Source organism: Bos grunniens, chromosome 11, assembly GCF_055505025.1.
Source record: "Bos grunniens cultivar Pamir isolate PY7600 chromosome 11, Bosgru_T2T1.0, whole genome shotgun sequence".
NCBI lineage: Eukaryota > Metazoa > Chordata > Mammalia > Artiodactyla > Bovidae > Bos > Bos grunniens.
The window spans coordinates 80,303,095-80,317,194 of record NC_141175.1 but is presented as its reverse complement, the minus strand read 5'-3'; positions in this window follow the sequence as shown (position 1 = coordinate 80,317,194).

The window sequence follows — 14,100 nt, the reverse complement described above, 5'->3', positions numbered from 1 at the left end:
AGCAAAGTGGCTGTCGTTGTCATTCTGCTTCTGCTCTGCCTGGAAGCTGGGCTGATAGGCAGCCTCCACCGGCCCCCCTCCACTGCCCCCCTGCCCTGGTTGCTGTTGTCCCACCCTAGCCCCAGCCACGCAGCAAGAATCCTCTGGTAGCTGGTTCTCCCAAAATACACCCCCCACCCCACTTCTCTGCCCTGACTCTCGCCTTGCAGAATTCATGCCCTGGTGTAGTCTTTCCAGCACTGAATCTGGGCTGGCCCTTTTAAGCACCAGAGTCAATGGAAGTAACACTGTGTAGCTTTGGGGTCAGCCCATTGACAGCTTTGCAGCTGTCTGTCTTGGACTCTGGAAACATATTATCTGGAGAAAGCTGCTGTGGTATAAGAAGTCCACTGCTATGAGACCACCATGCTGTGAGGGAGCCCAAGCAGCCCCATAGCAAGAGTGGGTGGAGGTGTCCTCAAGCTGGGACAGTCTGGGTCTGGACGCCTGACACAGGCATGGCTGGTTAAGCCTTGAGATGACTGCAGCTCCTGCTACCACCTGAAGGCCATCACAGGAGAGACCCAAAGGAAATGCTTCCCTGCTGAGCCCAGAAACATGAGAAATGGAAATAAACTGTTGTTTGAAGCCTCTGCGTTTTGGTGGTGGTTTGTTATGTGGCAATAGATAAAAGGAAATAAAGGAATGGGCGCAGACACGTGTCAGGGTTTCTTCCAGCTCTGCCAGCTCCTCGTCAGGGCCTCCTTTACCTCGTCTCCTCTGTCCAGTCTCCCTCTCCCTCACTCTGAAGTTATTCCACCTTAGACAAGCCATAAGGCAGATAATTGAGAGCAGGCTGCCTTGGCCATGATTTTACCCCAGGGAGAATTAGCACTGTGCTCAGCTGAGAGGTCCCAGCTGCTCACAGCATGTTCTGAAGCTCTGGGCTGGGGAGAAGCTGTGGGCTTTCCTTCTGTCTCATGCATTAAGACAGCATTTCCAGTACCTGACCAGAGCTCTCAGATATTTTGACGTTCCAATTTGTAGTCTTTATCTAGCCTTGAACATTGTTGTTGTTTGTTTTTCATTGAAAAGTGTCACCTTTTTGTCCAGTTTAACTCTCACTGGGCAGGATAGCCCACAGCCAGCCCTTCCAAGACAAATGAGTGTGAAAGAACTCAACTCTCAACCCAGGAATGAGCAAACTTCCAGGAAGAAAGAAAACTCCCAAGCACTCTTGGGCTTTTCCCCCAGACTCAGTAATATGCTTAATCAATCTCTTCCTGGCCCCATGGGACTGAGGGACCATCTGGGGTAAATGGACCAGAAGTTGACCTCCTGAAAGCCTGGGTGTCGGGGTGAAAGGGCAAGGTGGGTTTTCAGAAAACTAGACCCAAACAAAACGATTTCTGGGCACCCATTGTTGCCAGAAAGCACTGGGTGCTTTCTCATCATGTAATTTACTGAAAGTCTCTAAGATCTGAGAGCTCTGTTTCTCTCTAGTGCCTGGAGATCTATCATCTCTTGTCCACGGAGAGACTAAGGCTCAGAGAGGGGACTCCACTGGGGACTTTAGAGCCTGAGAAGGACTTCCCCATCCCCATGTCACCTGCATGGCTGCCTGATTTAGCAAACAAAAAGACAGGACACTCAGTTAAATTTGAATTTCAGATAAACAATACTTTTTAGTATAAGCACACCCCATGCATTACCTGGGATAGTGAAAGTTGTTTAGTCGTGTTGGACTCTTTGCGACCCCATGGACTATATAGTCCATGGAATTCTCCAGGCCAGAATACTGGAGTGGGTAGCCTTTCCCTCCTCCAGCAGATCTTCCTGACTCAGGAATTGAACTGGCGTCTTCTGCATTGCAGGCAGATTCTTTACCAACTGAGCTACCAGGGAAGGCCCATTACTTGGGATATAACTATGTTAATCAATGATTCAGTGTTACTTGAAATTACTCAGATTTAGCTTGAGTAGCTCTTCTTTTCGGAGAAGGCAATGGCACCCCACTCCAGAACTCTTGCCTGGAAAATCCCATGGACGTAGGAGCCTGGAAGGCTGCAGTCCATGGGGTCGCTGAGGGTTGGACACGACTGAGTGACTTCACTTTCACTTTTCACTTTCATGCATTGGAGATGGAAATGGCAACCTACTCCAGTGTTCTTGCCTGGAGAATCCCAGGGACGGCAGAGCCTGGTGGGCTGCCATCTATGGGGTCTCACAGAGTCGGATACAACTGAAGCGACTTAGCAGCAGCAGCAGCAGCAGCTCTTCTTTTACCTGGAGATTCTAATTTATGGGGCTGTAGGTATTTCTTCATTTGAATAAAGAGGTCTGCTACAGAGGAAAGTATGTTTACAAGTTATTGATTTAGATTAATCCTCTTGATTATTTTCCAAGAAAACCCAGGGAAGGAAAGTGACTTTTCCAGCTCCCCCAGAGAGCCAGCCATGAGTCAGGCTAAAAGCTTACCAGTGTTAGGTCTTTGTTCCAATTTCACCTTATCAATGAGACTGTCCCTGATTGCCCATTTGAGATTGTAGACCCATCCAGTGGGAATCTTCCTTGTTGTACTTTTCCTCCATATTATCTGTCTTATTTACTTCTTTTATAGTCTCTCTAAGCCTACTAGAGTGTAAGCTCCCTGATGGCACAGATCTCATCTGTGTCTTTCATATCTCCATTCCTACATCTGTGTCCCCTAGGGCCTGGCGGTTTGTTGGTTTGCAGGAAACATTTGTTGAATGGATGAATGAGGGAATCCGAGACTCCTGGCTTACAGTCAGATTCTGTCTTTCTGAGGCTGTCTGCTTTCCCTGTCATCTCTTTGCTGCCCTGCAGCCTTCTTGGAGCCAGGGAATTTATGCAACAGCTGCTTCTGGGGGACTGTGTGAGGATGCATGTTAGGGGTGGGCTTGGGGAGGGCAGTATTTTGAGCTGTGTCCTGAAATCCCAGGCACTCCTACCGTCCTGCTGGGTATCAGCAGGTGCTGGTGTCAGGCAGGAGAGTGAGCCAAAGGACTCCCAGGAGGGGCAAAGGGTGTGACTAGTACGCAGAGGGGGGCGCTCTCTGCAACGATGAGAACTTAGCCCAGAACATTGCCTTTTCCCTACAGCGCTGCTTTCTGCTCAGAATAGAGAGGCAGAGGTATTCTGGAAAGAGATCTGGACTAAAGTAACCCAGTGTGGCAGAGTGCCTGTCTCTGCTCCACCAGTTACTGCCTACTGAGGGGTGGAGGATGATGGGAAACTGACCTGACACCCTCACGGGTGGGGGTGCTGACCCCTGTCCCTCAGCCTCCTTGGCTCGATTCTGAGCCCCACCCTATCATCTGCCCCATGGAACTTCTCTGGCCACTGAACCTGGATGAAGGCTCATCTCACTGAGCTATCTCACAGCCACGTGGAATGGATGGGTTAGGGAAAGAACTTCACTGCCCCGCTCCCTGCCACACACACACATTACTGAAGACATATCTCAAAACACCAGTCCAACGGGGACAAATGTCTTGTTTCAGAAAAATAATGTCAAACGCCTCTGTTGAGTCTTTGACTTTGTGAAAATAATAAAATAAGAGATTCTGGAGGAAAGAAGAAAGAGGATTATATGTAACTGGAGCACAAGGGACCTTCGAGGTCTTTTGATCAGACCCCACTTACTGATAAGGAAACGAAGGTGGGAGAGGCTGAGTGGGATGGGCCCAGTTCTCTTGCCACTCGGAAGAGGTGGGGGGTGGGGGTGATGAACTAGACCCAGGCTCCCTTTCCCCCATCTTGCTACCCTCACACATCTAGAAGTGAATGCAATTGGGTGACTCTGGGTCTCAAGGGGTCAGGTCTATCATTTGGAGAGTTAAGCAGCCCCGAGGGGCTTAGGCCTGAGGGATTTTTCCAGTAATCATGGATGTGATAGTTGGACTATAAAGAAAGCTGAGTGCTGAAGAATTGATGCTTTTGAACTGTGGTGTTGGAGAAGACTCTTGAGAGTCCTTTGGACTGCAAGGAGATCAAACCAGTCAATCCTAAAGGAAATCAGTCTTGATATTCATTGGAAGGACTGATGCTGAAACTGAAGCTCCAATACTTTGAACACCTGATGCAAAGAACTGACTCATTTGAAAAGACCCTGATGCTGGGAAAGATTGAAGGCAGGAGGAAAAGGGGATGACAGAAGATGAGATGGTTGGATGGTATCACCAACTCTATGGACATGAGTTTGAGCAAGCTCCAGGAGTTGGTGATGGACAGGGAAGCCTGGCGTGCTGCGTCCATGGGGTTGCAAAGAGTCGGATATGACTGAACGACTGAACTGAACTGAGGGGCGTAGAGTCTTCAAAACAGGAACAAGAAGTGTTTCTGGTGCTGGTTTCTCCAGGCAAGGAAAGGAGGCAGAGCCTTGTTGCAACAGTGGCTGTGGGCTGTGGGATTTATTTGCTCTTTTGCCATGATCTTGAGCAGACCTTGTTAAAGAATGATATCCTTGGCTTCCAGGAGCTTCCATCCTTAACTTGATGGGTGGGTGTGGGGTTTTGGGTAAGCTGCTTGCATGTGAGAGGGAGTGAGGGTTCAGGGAGCTGGGGGCAAAGTCAAGGAGGGCCACTGGGAAGGACAGGATCCAGGAACCTTCCTCCACAGATAGGGTTGGAGGGTTAGAGAGGGGGAGGAGCTTGCCCAGGGTTCCACAGCTAGAGATTCCCCACACTCTCTCTTGACCTCTCCTCCTGGACTCAGCGAACAGGAGAGCAACATCTTCCTTTTACTGAGTCCCTGTGAAGGCCAGCAGCAGTGCTAAGCACATACTGGCTCATGTACAATTCCAGCGGCAATATGAGCAACACTTGTTGTTCGATCGGTGAGTTGTGTCTGACTCTTTGAGACCCCATGGACTGCAGCATGCCAGTCCTCTACTATCTCTTGGAGCTTGCTCAAATTCATGTCTATTGAGTCGGTGATGCTATTTAACCATATCATCCTCTGTGGTCCCCTTCTCTTCCTGCCTTCAATCTTTTCCAGCATCAGGGTCTTTTTCAATGAGTCAGTTCTTTCCATCGGGTGGCCAAAGTATGGGAGCTTCAGCTTCAGTATCAGTCCTTCCAATGAATATTCAGGGTTGAGTTCCTCTAGGATTGGCTGGTTTGATCTCCTTGCTGTCCAAGGGACTCTCAAGAGTCTTCTCCATTGTCACAGTTCAAAAGCATCAAAACATCAGTTACAGCTTATTTCCATTTAATAAATGGGAATGGAGATCAAGTCTCTCTTGCAGAGTCATCCAGCTAGGAAGTTGCAGCAGAAGAAGGAAAAGTCTTGGCACCTAACTCCACTTTTGTGAGAAGGGCTTCGCCTTACTGTGAGGTGAATGTGGAGGCCAGAGAACCCCACATTTTTTCCCTCTGTTGCTTAAGGACCCAGCTGTGCATTTGTGCGAGCTTTCCCAAACCCCAGCCTTATTGGCTTAATGTGCCAACAGATGCCACTTTAGTTTTGCAGCCAAGGGTCCTGATTTATTTTGTGAATAATTCTATTTATTGGGAGCTTCATTAACATGTTCTCCAAGTACCCAGATTACAAAGTTTATAAAGAATTGTTTTCTTAATTGAAACATGTCAGGAGAGTACAGGTGAGAGGCAGTTAATTATCTTTCCTTTCTAAATGGAAATTGACCTTAATTGTGAAATATTAATCCACATGTTTTATGCATTACATGAAACCCCCATTTTTGACATGGTGAGCAAGGAAGGCAGGTCTAAGGTTACATAATTGTTTTTAATGTAAGTACATCGGTTAATTAATGCTTGCAGAAAACTCGAGGTTTTTCAGGAAACTTACAATTAAAGTCAATTTAAATGTACAGCTACATTAATATGGTGACAAGTCCAATAATAAAACTTAAATGATTGCAGGCGAGTGCTGAACAGATGTGTGAATAGGCATGCAGGCTCTGAGTTGAGTGTCAGATGGAGTTGAAAAGCAGAGCAGTCAAATACCTCTGATTCCTGGGCCCCAGCCTCAGCCTCCAGCCTCAGCCCTAACTGCTGTGCACGATTGTGGAGCTGGCCCCTGAAACGGGCCACAGACAAATCTGCTCGCTGATATCATGATCAATACACAATGCACACATCTGGCACTGATGTCTTCATTTTATCTTTTTTCCTTAGCTAGCAAAGAGAATTATTTCTCAGTGCCTCGAAAGTGGGCACCTCTCAGACTTTGTTAGAGTCCAAAATGATATGAGGGGTCTGAGGAAAGCACAGAAGCAGAGAAGCGCACTGGAACAGCTCCTTCTTGGCCCTGTGGCCACGTTTATGTAGATAATCCATTCATGTATCACCCATCAGTTGCCAGGGAGGAGAATGACACCTGCATGAGAAGCTGGGGGTACCCCTGTCTCTTCCTGGTACCCTTGTGTCTCCTCCTGCCCCTGACCTGTTGGGCAAAGCTAATTGATGCAGATGTACACCTGGCTACGCTGGGATAGCCTGACTTCTTTTCCCTAGGGTGTCACTTTGAGCCACTGAAGATGAGAGCTGGCACCAAGCGCCCTGAAGAGAAAGGCCCCCAGCCACCCTGTTTCCTTCTGGCCTTGGGGCAGAGCTCTTCACTGGATTCTGAGGGCTCTTCTAGAAATCTTCCAGTAAATGCTAAGTCCTCTCCATACCCTCTTATTTCTGTATTTATTTATTTATCCGGCCGCTGTTGGTGTCTGGTCCCAGTGACCACAAGAAACTTAATGAGGACCAGCCACTGTTACAGTGTGGCTTTGTGGGGAGGCAGCCAAGCTTGTGTGTGTGTCTGGCCTCCCCGGCTCACCAGCTATGTGACTCTGGGTGGATCACTTTCTCTGAATCTGTTTTCTTATCAAAATAAGGAAAATAAGACCGAATGCATACATTTATCCTGAGGATTTTATGAGATAATCTATGTCTGGCATGCATTATGTTCTGAAAAAATAAACAAGCAAACATGTTAGCTGCTGTTATTATTACAATTTGAGCTTAAAGAGTTGGAAGCAGGCTGCTGGAACCCTGAGTTCCTGTTTACCATGCTTGGTGGAGCACTTAGCCAACAAACAGAAGACAAAGGGTTTCACACTGATCTTTAAGTGGCCTTTTGACATCCAGTGGAAGGCACTTGACCCCTGACAGCAAATTAACTTCTTGAACAGGGTCCCAACCTTGGTGTCCATTCATGGTTATCCAGCTCTTTACATCACAAAAGAAGAGTCATGTGGGCTGCTCTGCACTATTGATTGGAGCTAAATCTGAGATGATGAAGTTAACCTTTGAGCACGGAAACCAGAGAAATGCTCTTTCAGACCACAGGCTGCACCTTTCTTTAGCTAGCTAGTATGTGCTATGGGTCATCTGGGGACCTGGGAGAGAGTGTGGATGGCTCATGGAATGCTTTACCACTGCTAAAAACAGTTCAGAGTGTTTGATCCAGCTAACCATGAGACAGGGGTTGTTAGCCAACTGGGATATCAAAGACTGGGATATCTGGGGTGTGAGACTTGGAAATAATGTGACAGAATTCTGCCTTTTGTGGTAAAGTAAAAGTCCAAAAGGGTTTAACTGTGGAAGGAGATTCTCCAGGTGGAAGGAACAGCTGGGACCAAGAGGCCCTGGTCTGCAGTGTGAGTGGTCCCTGGGGCTCTCTCATCCTGATCCCCACCTCTCCTGCCTTGTTGACCCCAAGGGTGGGGGCTGCTCTTCTAATGGCCCAGCCTAACTGGACACAAATCCTCTTCTCAACTTGCCTTAGCTCAGCTGTGACAACTGGAATTTCTTTAAGAAATCTTCTTAAAAGAGGGCAAAAGGGAGATAAACCAGAAAGCAAGAGTGTAAGAGTAAAAATCGGTCAAGCTTTAAGAAATCCAGTCCCTTCGGCCCTGTCTCATTCCCGGGAGGGTCCCACAGAGAGATTCACTCCTTCATCCTCATCCCAAGGGTTGGGCAGGCCCCTTGCTGACTTTCCTTCTTAGCACCAGATCCCCAGTACCATCCAGGAGGGCCCCCTCTACATCCTAGCCCTCCCCTGGTTCTGGCCAACATCTCAGGCTCCCCCTTAATCTGCAAGACTTCAGGGACCCAGGAAGAAGCTTGGCTCTCAAAGAAGGCCCTGTGATGCACAAACAGGAGGCAGTCTGGCCCTGTTCAGGTCCGTTGCAGAAACAGCCATACAACGTGTCAGGAGGGGTGGTTTCTCGTACAGGATTTACCGACTCACTTATTTCACAGGTGAGAAAACTACTAATAAAATTCAAACAGAGTTAAATGACATGCCCAGGGTCCCTGATTGATGTGAAGGCCAGGATTCAATTCATGTCCCCTCATGCCAAGCTGCCTTCTCTTTATTTTGTCCACATAGCCTGCTATTTTTATTATTTCATGCCTTTCGTCCCCACTCCTCTTTGCTCTCCCACCAAAATTCACCATCGCGTGACCAACATCACTGAAGCTGCTTTGATTTACAGATGGAGGAAATGTTTATAGGCTCAGCAGACACACAGCAAGTCCTGGTTGAATTACATTGACAGAAAGAGTCCTTGATAATCGTAGTGATAATAATGAAACTAACTGATGCATTTTCAAGCGGGATAGATCTTTCATTGAAAGGGGATAAAAAGAGAGCAGTGACTTAAAATCCAATGACTTTGCAGGGCCAAGGGAATTTTTCCTGGGGTTATGTTTCAGCTCCATGTGGGCTTTGGTTGGAGGATATACCTGTTTCACAGAAGTGTGGGGGAGAACATAACAATTACCATTAATCGTTTCTCTTCAAGGATTTTGCAACCTAATGACTAGAAACAGCAAAGGGTTAGTGTGAGAAGTTGGGGAAACGTGGCCACAGGAATAACATTCACATTTAATTGATTTAAATGACAGCCTCAAATACAATGCAATTAAAAACATGCAATAAACATGTGGTGGAATTTAGAGCATCTGGGTCTATTTAAATTGCCCTTGTTTTTCAAGATCAAGGGTATTATTGATAAAAACAAAAATCTTTGTAATCACTAAATTTAATCCAACTAACGATGATGAGAAGACCGTTGTAAACATGAAACATAACTTGAGAACTAAAGCTTACATATTTTCCTCCTTGGGAAAGGCATGTTTTCAGTCATGTGCATTGGAGAAAGCTACAGAGCCATCGAGGCAGGCCTTTTGGACTACGGGGCTGCCAGGACAAGCCCCCAGTCAGCTGGTGCTTTGAAAGGGTGCAATCATTGGTCACAGTGAAACTGAGCAGCAGTTGGTAATACCTTTGGTCTCATGCAACCCGTAAAAGAAGGAGAAGCAAGTGTGCGCTGCAGAAGGAAGAAACTGAAAACCAGGAGAAGGAAAAAAACCATGTCCCCTGGGGAAGAGCTGTTGCCTAAGGATAAAATATAAATGAACCTATTTATGCTTGGTTTTCATTTCAAGTTTTAGCTTTACATTTTTATCCTTTGTTTTCATGGGGGACTTTCACCATCAAAATTTCCATTGAACTAACAAATATTTATCAAGTGTCTGGTCTTGGGCACCATGGGATTAGAATATGACCCCTCCTCTTTTTGTGTAAATGGAAGTGTTGGCTGGTCTTCTCTGTTTCTGCCTCACCCCTGCCTCCTAATTCACATATTTTTGCCTGGTCGCGGTATCATCCCTTAATAAAATAGGATTCTTGGGTCTTTGTAAGGACAGCAAAAGATTAATTGAGCAGATCCGAACTTACACGATGGAATAGAATACACAGTTTATTAAGCAGCTAACCCAAGCACGTCAGTAGAAACAGTAAGTTAGATATTACAGAGGTGTATGATAGTAGCCATGCTCTGGTGGTTAACGCCGCCTCGCCCAAGCTCCGTAATGCTCTTTCTAAAGAAGAGGTGTCCAAGGCAGCGTTCTGTCCTGGTTTTGAGTCGTTGTCCAGTCTGCTTCTGCATCACAAGGTGGTGTCTGTGTTGAAGTGCTCCTTCCTTGAATCCAAGGTAATATGTCATTGCAAACATTCTTATTACTGATGTCTCTCATGCTGAGGTTCAGTTTTTGTTGTTTCTGGTGGTTCTTTTGGTTGTTCTACAACTTCCATGATCTTGGTTCTCTGACATGGGATTGAACCCATGCCCTGGGCAGTGAAAGCATGAAGTTCTAACCACTGGACCACCAGGCAATCCCCCAAGTTCAGTCTTATAAACAATATCAATGGTACTTCTACTGCATAAACTATCCACTTTGTTACCATGAAGACCCATGAAGTACTTAATTGTTGGAAATGGTATGCTCTCTGGATATACGAAACAGTTTAGAAATGTTTCCTAGCACAGATATCTGTGTAATTCTTTGAATATGTATATTCTGAGTAGGGGAAAACCCATCAACTCATTAGAAAATGGGAAAAGAACATTTACAGAATCTTGCAGAAGAAATCAATAGAAGGTAAGTTACACATGTTTAAGTCTTATGCAAGGCAGCAAAAAAGACACAAATGTAAAGAACAGATTTTGGCCTAGGTGGGAGAAGGCGAGGGTGGGATGATTTGAGAGAATAGCATTAAAACATGTATATTACCATATGTAAAATAGATGACCAGGGCAAGTTCAATGCATGAAGCAGGGCCCTCGAAGCCAGTGCTCTGGGACAACCCAGAGGGATGGGATGGGGACGGAGGAGGGAGGGGGTTCAAGATGGGGGGGGACACATGTGTACCCGTGGCTGATTCACGTCGATGTATGGCAAAAACCACCATACTATTGTAAAGTAATTATCCTCCAATTAAAATAATTGTTACTTTAATTATTATATAATTATATAAAACAATATATATTAATATACTATGTTAATTATACAAAACAATAATTGTTACTTATAAATTAATTAAAAAAATATTCTCAGTCTCTCCAATCACATATAAGGCAAAGTAAAACAATAGTAATTTTAAAAATTTTCTATCAGAGTAGGAAATATGACAGATACTGCTAATACCCACTTGGCAAATGTGTGTGGGAAATAGACCCTTCTGTGCTGGAATGGAAGAGTAAATTGGCACATTTTTTGGAAAGCAATTTGGTCTTGTTTATAAAAATTAGAATGTACATATCCTTTGAACCAGAAATTCCACAGATAGGAATTTATCCTTTGGAAATACTCATACAATTGGGGGGAAAAATAGATACATTCATTACATTATTTATAATAGCATAAAGTTGGAAACCCCCTAATGATGAATCATTAGGGAATTAGTTAAATAAATAATTGTAATTCCATAATCCACACAATGGGATCCTGTATGATTATTGAAAAAAGTTGAAGTGAATCTGTTTATACCCATCTGGGAGAAGGTTCACAATATGCTCAAAAATTAAAGAAAAAAAACCACCCTAAGCTGCCCATCAGTGTGTATACTTTTTTTTTTTACTTTAAAGAGAGTGAATTGTGTTTTCATGTGCATAGACTATTTTGGAAAAAATAAATGGTGCTTTTCTTTAGGGAGAGAGGATTTGCAGCATACTTTCACTTGTTATTTTAAGGGCTTTTGCCTTCTTTGAATCCTTTTGAAAAACCAAGGTATCTGAGCATAACAAAACAGAAACGAACTCATAGATACGGAGAACAAACTAATGGTTACCAGTGGGGAGAGCAGTAGAGGGAGGGACAAAATAGGGGAAGGGGATTAAGAGGTACACACTGCTAGGGATAAAATACACAAGATACAAAGATGTAATGTACAGCACAGGGAACATAGCCAATATTTCTATAATAACTTTAAGTGGAGTATAATCTATAAAAATATTGAATCATTATGTTATACACCTGAAACTAATATAAGATTGTAACTCAAACATACTTCATTTAAAAAATTAAAAAAACAAAACTAGGAAACTTTTGTTTATAAAATTATAAAATACACAAAAGTACTTTAAAAAATAAAGATCTATGGGGGCTGGTATGAGATGAGCTTGTGTGTGTTAGTCGCTCAGTCCTGTCTGACTCTTTGCGACCCCATGGACTTTGACCTGCCAGGCTCCTCTGTCCAAGGAATTCTCCAGGCAAAAATACTGGAGTGGGTTGCCGTTCCCTTCTCCAGGAGATCTTCCTGACCTAGGGACTGAACCCAGGTTTCCTGGATTGCAGGCAGATTCTTTACTGTCTGAGCCACCAGGGAGTCTAGCCCTACCCCCACCCCAACCCTGAGATTTAACGTTCTATAAACTTGTCTCTTTCATTAATGGCCTGGTTGCTCCAACTCACTGTATTTCTGAATCTTTTGGTATATCTTCTCCATTCTCCTGCTAATTCTTTGAGTCTGGCTCAAATTTGGAAAACTCAGCAGTGGCCACAGGACTGGAAAAGGTCAGTTTTCATTCCAATCCCAAAGAAAGGCAACGCCAAAGAATGCTCAAACTACCACACAATTGCACTCATCTCACACGCTAGTAAAGTAATGCTCAAAATTCTCCAAGCCAGTCTTCAGCAATACATGAACTGTGAACTTCCTGATGTTCAAGCTGGGTTTAGAAAAGGCAGAGGAACCAGAGATCAAATTGCCAACATCCGCTGGATCATGGAAAAAGCAAGAGAGTTCCAGAAAAACATCTATTTCTGCTTGATTGACTATGCCAAAGCCTTTGACTGTGTGGATCACAAGAAACTGTGGAAAATTCTGAAAGAGATGGGAATACCAGACCACCTGACCTGCCTCTTGAGAAATTTGTATGCAGGTCAGGAAGCAACAGTTAGAACTGGACATGGAACAACAGACTGGTTCAAAATAGGAAAAGGAGTACATCAAGGCTGTATATTGTCACCCTGTTTATTTAACTTATATGCAGAGTACATCATGAGAAACGCTGGACTGGAAGAAACACAAGCTGAAATCAAGATTGCCGGGAGAAATATCAATAACCTCAGATATGCAAATGACACCACCCTTATGGCAGAAAGTGAAGAGGAACTCAAAAGCCTCTTGATGAAAGTGAAAGTGGAGAGTGAAAAAGTTGGCTTAAAGCTCAACATTCAGAAAACAAAGATCATGGCATCCGGTCCCATCACTTCATGGGAAATAGATGGGGAAACAGTGGAAACAGTGTCAGACTGTATTTTTCTGGACTCCAAAATCACTGCAGATGGTGACTGCAGCCATGAAATTAAAAGACGCTTACTCCTTGGAAGGAAAGTTATGACCAACCTAGATAGCATATTGAAAAGCAAAGACATTACTTTGCCAACAAAGGTCTGTCTAGTCAAGGCTATGGTTTTTCCAGTGGTCATGTATGGATGTGAGAGTTGGACTGTGAAGAAGGCTGAGTGCCGAAGAATTGATGCTTTTGAACTGTGGTGTTAGAGAAGACTCTTGAGAGTCCCTTGGACTGCAAGGAGATCCAACCAGTCCATTCTGAAGGAGATCAGCCCTGGGATTTCTTTGGAAGGAATGATGCTAAAGCTGAAACTCCAGTACTTTGGCCACCTCATGCGAAGAGCTGACTCATTGGAAAAGACTCTGATGCTGGGAGGGACTGGGGGCAAGGGGAGAAGGGGATGACAGAGGATGAGATGGCTGGATGGCATCACTGACTCGATGGACGTGAGCCTGAGTGAACTCCGGGAGTTGGTGATGGACAGGGAGGCCTGGCGTGCTGCGATTTATGGGGTCGCAAAGAGTCAGACACGACTGAGCGACTGTTCTGATCTGTTACTTATAAATTTTGCTTCCATGTAATGTTGGCTTATACTAGGTTATCATGGCTTCTCTGGTTTCTTCTTACATCACAAACTTTATGTTGTAGCCTTATGGCTACATACGGCCCTTGTCATTTCCTGGTTCAAAGGCCATAGGAAAAGAATCTGATGAGTATGAATTTTTTTTTAGATTGGGTGTTGATTAGGTGTCTTCCCATGGTCCAATCAGCTTTTAGAGTTCTGGAACAGTGGGAAGAGTGGGCCATTAAGGTCCAAATATGGCTACTTAAAGGCTACTCATAACACAGATGTCCTCTGCGCGTAGCATGGAGGGTGTCGAAGGCTTCCGTGGCTGGTCTTGCCCAGTTTAGGTTTGTCATCCAGTGCTCTTTCTGGCTGCTGCATTGGGAACCAGGAAACCAAGTAAATGTAGGAAAAGTCAAGAGAAAGAACC